Consider the following 9,187-nt stretch of genomic DNA (forward strand, 5'->3'; position numbering starts at 1 on the left):
CAGGAAACGGAATAGGCTTCTTGGGTGACATTTTCATTTTTCATTTTAGGAAAGTTTCTTTGTTAAAATGTATAATTCAAAGCAAGGAACACATTAATATGTCCCAACGGTGTTTTCTCCTAACAAGTGAAGCTGATGTCAGAGCATGTTTTCTATACAAACATAAATAGCAGCCCTCCTAGTAATTACTAAGCCTACAAGAAGAAAGAAAGAAATCTTCTCCTAGTATGTGGCATTAACCTAATGAATGCTTTACTTGGACAACTGCTATGAAACATTTGTTAATAAAGTATAGCATAATTTCTCTTGCATATTGCAAAAAACGAACTTCAAGTTCTTCTAAGGTACTATATATGCTACTTATAATTCCAATACATATCCCTACATATATTACTATTCATAATTCCATAGTTTAGATACTATGACCAATTCTAAATAAGACTGAGCTGAAAATACTCATTGTGTCATGTGAACATTTTCAGTAGTGCTGAGAATCTGTATTTTAATTCTCAGTAGTGATCCTCAGTCGCTTGTTTGGAGGTTAGCTCCATTTAAACCAGTGGACACAAAACCATCAGGATATAGCCACAACAATATGATGTTTGGAAAGTTATTGGTAGTACTCTGCATAGGTATAGGCTGATGACACTACTGACTCATGTAAAACACTCTTGGATGCTCAAGTACCACACTCTGGCATCTGCACTCTGCTAAAATATGTTCTCAAAAATATAAGCCCCGGCAGCCCCCATCCCTTGCAACTAGGTCATTATGTACTGAGTTTTGAAATTCTAAAAATGTTAGCATTTGGAAAGGAAAAGTTTGTTTTATGCTCATTTTGTTTGTGTTGTAATTGTTAGCTACCAGAGAGCCAGTGTGGTGTAGTGGTTAAGAGCGGTAGACTCGTAATCTGATGAACTGGGTTCACTTCCCCGCTCCTCCACATGCAGCTGCTGAGTGACCTTGGGCCAGTCACGCTTCTCTGAAGTCTCTCAGCTCCACTCACCTCACAGAGTGTTTGTTGTGGGGGAGGAAGGGAAAGGAGAATGTTAGCCGCTTTGTGACTCCTTTGGGTAGTGATAAAGCGGGATATCAAATCCAAACTCTTCTTCTTCTTTTACCCTGGGCTCCTTCAAGAGGAAGGGTAGGATACCATGTCAACAATCATCAACAGCTCATGTGCTTCTTTTCTTCTTTTGCTTACTGAAGGGCATGGCAATGCTTTGACATTTTTCACTTTCCCCTTCACTGCATCTCTAAGATATCTTCAGAAAGAGCACCCTACACAATGTCAAGCGTCTAGGGGCATAACTAACTCTGATTAGATCAGAGTACTGCATCTTCTGTATTTTTCTTATCTTTTCTCTTTTTCTCTCCCAGCACAGCTTCTAGGTCCACAAAAATCCATTCATCTGTTTATGTCTTTAAGATGCTACAGAACGTTTTTTTTATTGCACAATAACAAGTTGACTAATGAACAAAGATATTTTAAAACATTTGCATCGTACTGATAATGGTAAAGATGTGATAGCAACATTGTAATCTCACAGCCTTACGTATGCCTGTGTTTAAAAGGATATCTTAGTTTCTAAACTTTGTGCCAAACCATCTCACAGAACCTCAGATTACAGTGACAGAATTAAGATGGGTTATACAGGCTGAAATGGAGATGGGTATAGTAGGTGACTGAAGGTTTACTTTGTCCTGTTGTTTGTCACTGTCGTCATCCCCAGTTTCTGGCAGAATTTGTGATATTATGGGAGGCTATGGAACAGGGATGCTGAGATCTTGCTATTCTGTCTTGGTGTTGTTAATATTCCAATGTGCACACAGAGCTCTCAACTGTACAAGGGCTCCCTCCTTCAGTTCAGTGGGATTCCAGGTTGAGGGAAGAGTAATTGAATTCTAATCCTTCATTGTAGATTATTCAACTAACCTAAAGTACTTTCATGTATAATACTAGTTGTTGTTGTTGATGATGATTATGATGATGAAGCATCCATTCAATATAATTTACCCAGTAAGAAAACATAATGTATACAGTATTGTGAAACCTGCATATTTTCTCGTTATCGAATACAGAGCCTAGTCTTTAAAAGTGCCATGCTGACACAACTCTTCCTTCACACACACACACACACACACACACAACATCAGGCTTTTCACATGCAATGATGAGTTCTCACAAACATAATAATTTGCCCCACTTCCAGACTGGAAAAAGCATTCTCCCTGATAATACTTTGGCACAAAGATGGGAAAGCACATCACATAAATTAGCTTCTTATAATACTTTCAGAAGAGTTTGAAGAAGGTTAACCTCTTAGCTGAGAAGAGGATTAAGATGCCACCATCACATGACTATGTGGAATTAGTGAGTCTAATTCTGTGCTGGCTTTAGCTAGCAGTCAGACACTTTCACTGCAAGTCAGATCATCTGGATTCCGCTTTGTTTACTTTAGCTTGCAATAAAGACTACTTCTCCAGGTGCATCTGCCCCTCTCCAATATTCAGATGGCAGTTTGGGATTAAGATAGCATCATTAATCTTGAAATAATTAAAGGGCCTTGACCTAAACATCTTTACTGAAAGAGCATCTCTCCTCACCGATGAAAAATAACACTAGCAATAAATAATAGATGAAAATTAATAAATTACTAAAGTGCTTTGAGCTATAATTTACCAAACAAGTAGGAGCTGCCATGAAGGAAAGAATAACAAAAGTCAAATTGGGGGCAAAGTTCTCTAGGTTTTGGAATGTTACTCTTTGCTACTCTTTGATATTGTTAGTTAGCTATTTACATTGCAACAAAGGAGGTGATGCACTGTATCTCAACAGTGTTATTTTATTTATTTATAGATTCATTTATATCCCAAATATTTGACCCTCAGGCCCGCAAAGCAGTTAATAAAACATACGTTAAAATGTCAAACCACAAAACAGCAATCAAACAATAACATTTCAGCGACAAAGCCTTGATGCAATGGGTGACAGGTATACATTGTGTCCCAGTTAAGGTGTGGGATGGGTGGGTTCACAGAGAATTTGGCCATTGCTTTCTGTCATTCTCTGCTTTCCATGTGAAGTCACTCTCAGTGAGTGTCATTGTGATTGATAGGTTGTAGGAGAGTTTCCAGGAGCAATTTGGGCGGGTACATAGGTCCCCATATGTTAGCTTTTGTTTCTCCTGCAGTAATTGTGCTTCCGATCAGTGTGTTCCCAATCTGTGTGCTGCAACCCACAAGTGGGTCACTGACTTTATAAAAATCAATGTGACAACAAACTTGTGAGTCATCATACCAAAATGGTTAGGAAGCATTGCTTTAGAATTTATAGCTGGGGCTGCTTGAGACCACAAGAAAAGAGCCTATTTGTAAGAGACATCCCTTGCGCTGGACAGAATGGCCAACTCTTGTTTCAGTACATTCTGGCTCTGCAAAACTGTGCTGAACAAAGACAACTGCACTGCCTTAACTTAGATATTTTGACCTGGCAACCCTGGAGCTTGGAAATCTGTCAAGCTTCCTTCCAGCTGCGCCCTTCTCTAACTGCATTAAGAAAGATGACAGAATGTACTGCAACAGTATTTTCTTTTTAACCACATTTACTCTCATACGTATTATTGAGAACACACGGCACTGTGTACAAAACAGAACATTCCTGGAGTTGCTGGAAGGTCTCAGAACTGAATGGTCACACATTGTTTGTACGATGAAACCTCTGTTCACCTCTGCAGATCTGAATGCAGGTGTCATCTCCAAATTGCCTGATATTTTGATGGATAGCTAAGGATGCTGAACTTCAGGGGCAATGTCAGAGGGTAGCCCATGGTGCCTGAGCCCTGGGTCTTTTTGTGCTGGGCCCTGCATCTATCACAGTGCTATTGACATCCAAACTCTTACTGTCTTAATCCGCTCAGAGGCAGACATAGCATACCCTGCAAGTGTCCTGGAAAAACTGGGACGTCTTGTTTTTTATCACAAGAGAATGGCCATTTGGGTTGCTATGATCTCGTGCAATTTTGCACTTGAAAAAAAAGTGTTTTGGGGGGCTGCGATCTCACATAGTGCTGCAAAGTGTGCACTTTTGGGGTGCCTGAAAAAGCACTTGGGGGGGGGCTGCAGTGCAAAATCATGTGAGATCACAGCAACCCAAATGGCCACTGTCCTCTCATAATAAAAAACACAAAGGTGGTGTCCTGGATTTTGTCTTCAAGGGGTTGGAGGATGTGATATAGTACAGTGGTACCTCGGTTTACAAACGTAATCCGTTCCAGAAGTCCGTTCTTAAACCAAATCCATTCTTAAACTGAGGTGCACTTTCCCTAATGAGGCCTCCCACCGCTGGTGCCCTCCCACCATTAGGTTCTGTTTGTGGACCGAGGTAAAGTTTGCAAACCGGGACACTACTTCCGGTTTTGCGGATTTCGTAAACTGAATTGTTCGTAAATAGGACTGTTCTTGAACCGAGGTACCACTGTAGTTGAATAGGCTGTAGGATGAGGGATGTGTGCGTGTCCTAGAGAGGCATAGGGGTTAAGGTAAATGGTACATAAGCAGCAGGTCTTGCCAATTTATTATAAGTGAAACAGAAGGCCTAGTGGGTCCAGAGAATAATGTTGGCATCACTCCATACCTCAAGCCCTAACAGAAAGAGCCAGAATTCATTTTGTCTCCTTTGAATGTCGGCCTGAAGATGCATTTATCTGCTATAAATTTTTGAAAGTTTCAGTTTGGACACCTCTTAAGATTCCTCATGATGGTTCCTGAGATTAAGGAGCTGGTTTTTGCCTATGTTTGGATACAACTGGATGCCATTTTGAATCAGCATGAGGCTGCAATTCTAAACACATTTTCCTTGGGGGAAGGCCTATTGAACTCAATGGGGCATACTTCTATGTAGAATTGCACTGTAAGCAGGCCCATCACAAGGTTTGAGGAGGCCATGGCAAGCTGCCCTCCAGGACTTACCCCCAGCACCACCCTGGGACCACTCTGGGAAATGATGATTGCAATGGCTGCAGCTGCTTCTCTTGGTGTTTCTGTGATGAATGTTACTTCCCAACCTACAGCCTGCCCTTAATAAGCTAACCAGAACAGTGAGTGCATTCATTTTGGCCATTAGGGGTAGTGAGAAAAAGAACATAGGTTTTAGTCAAAGCTGAACTGTAGCAGAACGAAATCAGCACTTATTGCAATGAACACAGAATGAGATGGAACTCATATATCCCTACCTGTGAGAGAGCTCATTGATCTGCTAGACTCTATTAAATAAATATGGTGTTCCTACTTTTACTCCCATATAAGTATCTCAGTTGTTCTAGGTGATTTAAAAAATAAATAAATCTGTGATGATAAATCTCTCTATTTTAACAGAACTGCATATATAATTCACCTGCCATAGTGTGTGGGTTTTTTGCTTTGTTTTTTGGGTTGATATGAGGCTACTAGACTCTCATTTTCATAAAACTGCATCCTCCCTCTAAAATCTCTAGTATGATTTATGATAAATTGATGTGTAACATGCTGTTATTGAAGTAATAAAAGGATATGACAGAATATAAAATTTCAGTTTCCTTTAATGACATACTTCTGTGAATCACTGACTCTGACATTTTTGTTTCACTGTTTATCTCTTTCTTTGGCAAATGCATTAATTTCTCAGGCAATAACACAGAGATTAAATACCAGGCATAATTATTCTATGATGGCTCTTTTACAGAGAATGCATTATGCTATTTTCTAGGAACTGATAATATTTGGAGTCTAAAAGAAACAGCCAACACTATTCAGATTTTTCTAGAAGAGCAGTTCAAAACCATCAATAGCATTTATATCATAACCATCAATAACAATACTGTGGTACTCATTGGCCAGCAGCTGCTATGCATAACACCATTGTTATGCCAGAACTGAATAGTTGTGCAGCAAAGCAGAAAGCAAAATGGCCTCTCTTGATTCAGATGTTATGGAGAAATAGAGCTGAGTGTCATAGCATATGGATTTTGCCTTGCACCTGCAAGTTACCAACAATCAATGGATTCCTCATCACTTGGAATTATGCAATTAAATCTGAAAGTGTTTCTAAAATAGGCCTGCAACAGCTGATGGTAAAGACCCCTGTCTGAAACCCAGAATAGCCACTGCCTGTCAGAATGGTCTAGAACGTCCTCCCATCAGATGTTAAGGAGATTGGTAACTATATAACCTTTAGAAGACATCTGAAGGCAGCCCCGTATAGGGAAGCTTTTTAATGTGTAATGTTTTATTATGTTTTTATATATGCTGGAAATGGCTGAGAGTGGTTGGGGCAACCCAGTCAGATGGGCGGGGTATAAATATCATCATCATCATCATCACTTATGGACCTGGTAGAAGTTAGCTTCCTATGTGCAGCATTCTATTAAAGAAGGTTAGCTCTACACCATAAAAATGTAAGAGTCCAGTTGGATCAGACCAACAACCCATTTAGTCCAGCATCCAGTTCTCACAGTGGCCAACTAGATACTTGTGAGAAAAAAATAATGCAAGGTTTTAGAACTGCAAGATAGGAAGGGGTTTGGGTTTTTTTTTAAGGCCATTTAGTTTAACTCTGACAATAATAATAATAAGTTATTATTTGTACCCCACCCATTTGGCTGGGTTTCCCCAGCCACTCTGGGCGGCTTCCAACAAAGACCAAAAATACATTAAAATGTCACACATTAAAAACTTCCCTGAACAGGGCTGCCTTCAGATGTCTTCTAAATGTCAGGTAGTTGTTTATCTCTTTGATATCGGGTGGGAGGGCGTTCCACAGGGCAGGTGCCACTACCAAGAAAGACCTCTTCCTGGTTCCCTGTAACTTTGCTTCTCGCAGTGAGGGAACTGCCAGAAGGCCCTCGGCGCTGGACCTCACTGTCAAGGCAGAACAATGGGGGTGGAGACGCTCCTTCAGGTATACTGAGCCGAGGCCATTTAGGGCTTTAAAAGTCAACGCCAACACTTTGAATTGTGCTCGGAAACATTATGGGAGCCAATGTAGGTCTTTCAAGACCGGTGTTATGTGGTCTTGGCAGCCGCCCCCAGTCACCATGAATATTCCTCTATCATCCTGTCTCATTTCAAGCAATGAAATTGAGAGTGTGAGTCCTCTGAATAAAGCACATAGATGACAAATAGTTCAAAGTGTGTCAGGAAAACAGACGAAGCCATGCAGTGCAAGGATAGGCCAAACCTTAGAGTTGCTGCCATATTCCTGCCCCATCCCACTGGTTACAATGCAGTGCCCTCCAAATATCATTGGACTCCAACTCCTATCAGCCCCAGCTAGCATGGCCAATGGTCAAGAATTATGAGAGTTGGAATCCAACAGTATTTGGAGAGTAGCACATTGGCTATACCCTGTCATATATGTTGATCATCTAAGCTATGAGCTATGAGCATGAGCATGAGCGAAACCATGAGGACCATTTAACTGAGTGTATCACACTTTTTGAAATAAGAAATCAACCAGACTGCTAAATCCTACTCGCTGGTTTATTTTATGTGCATGGCTTGCTTACTCTTTCTCTCACTTGCTTCCTTTGTCATGTAAACACACATGGAAGGAATTCACTGAGCAAGAGCCCTGTCTTTCGTTTGCAACTGCAACTTCTGACAGTCACCACAAATGCAAAGTGTGATTCATAACAAAATCTGCCTGTTTACGGAACAGCAAGAATTTGAACAGGCGGACAAGTATATGAACACATTTTTAATATTTCAGTGGAACTATTATTAAATTACAGATGAACATCCCCTCATATTCTGGAGTTTGATGAGGAGATTAATTAATAGTGTCAGATCCTTGCAGGAAGGTAATTATGTGTGATAAGGTCACGCTGGGAAATAATTTGGTAATTTTGCACACATTCTGTTCCTCACACCTATCTCCACAATCATGAGATCTTGGGGGAAAATCATTTTAGAGAGAGTTTTCTCTAAAATGTACCGACTCCTCCTTGACTGGGAAGCCAAGGAGGAGGAGGTAAAATCAGTAATGGTTAAATGGGCTCAAGATTTTGGTTACAACATCCCTATGGATGCCTGGGGAAAAGCTATGGAAGGTAGATATGAAGTTCACCACATGCTATGCCTTGAAAGAAAAATTTATGAAGATGCAATTCCGCTGGTACCTGATGCCATTAAAATTATCTTAAAAGATATAAAAACACTTCAAGTAAATGTTGGAGATGTGGGGAAGAGGAAGGTTCAATGCTAAATATGTGGTGGGCCTGTAAGAAAATAAAGAATTTTGGGATGTAATCTGTAACGAGCTCAAAAGAATGTTTAAGATCTCCTTTATTAAAAAAAAAACATGGAAGGCTTCCTCCTGGGGATACTAGGCATAGATATACCAAAAAAAGTGAGGGAAATATTCTTGTACGCCACGGTAGCTGCAAGATTATTAATTGCTACAAATTGGAAAGGGGAAAAAATCCTGAGTAAACTGGAGTGGCAAAGTAAACTGCTAGAATATGCCGAGTTGGCAAAAATGACAGGGAAACTGAGAGGTCATAGTGAACAGACATTTATTAAAGAATGGGACATGTACAGAAAATACCTTAAGGAACATTGTAATAATATGGCAGGCCTTAAATGACTCCTGCTATATTGTGGATACTTATAGGAGAATAAGTCTTTAATGGAAATTAATAAAGGAAAATGGATAGTGCGTTAGAAAAAATAAGTGGTAGATGCATGATGGGGTGACGGAAGTCTTCATAGATGTAAAAAGAATTTATTGTGATTTGATGTAACATTTATTACTGTTTTCTTTCTAGATGAATTTCTGTTCATTGTTTCTCTTTAGTTTCAATAAAGCATTTAAAAAACATTTTAGTGAAAGCTGGGATTTTCAGGAAGCAAATTGCTAGATGCTAAAATCAGAAGAGATTCCTATAGCCATAGACTATGAAAATTCTGTATTTTAATTTTTTTTAGTTCTCCCTTATGCATGATAGAAAGCAGAGGACTACTTTGAGTGCTTTCTCCATATGCATGTTTGGAAGCCTAAATCTATTCAGTCATAGCATCAAAGTGCTAAATAACATTAGCGTTTATCTCCATAGCTAATTAGCTGAAAGAATGTCAATATTAGATCCAAATACTTTTCTAGGAAATGCTTAAGAGTGGGGCGGCAATATTATATCTGCCATGTAGAGGA

Source organism: Podarcis raffonei, chromosome 3, assembly GCF_027172205.1.
Source record: "Podarcis raffonei isolate rPodRaf1 chromosome 3, rPodRaf1.pri, whole genome shotgun sequence".
NCBI lineage: Eukaryota > Metazoa > Chordata > Lepidosauria > Squamata > Lacertidae > Podarcis > Podarcis raffonei.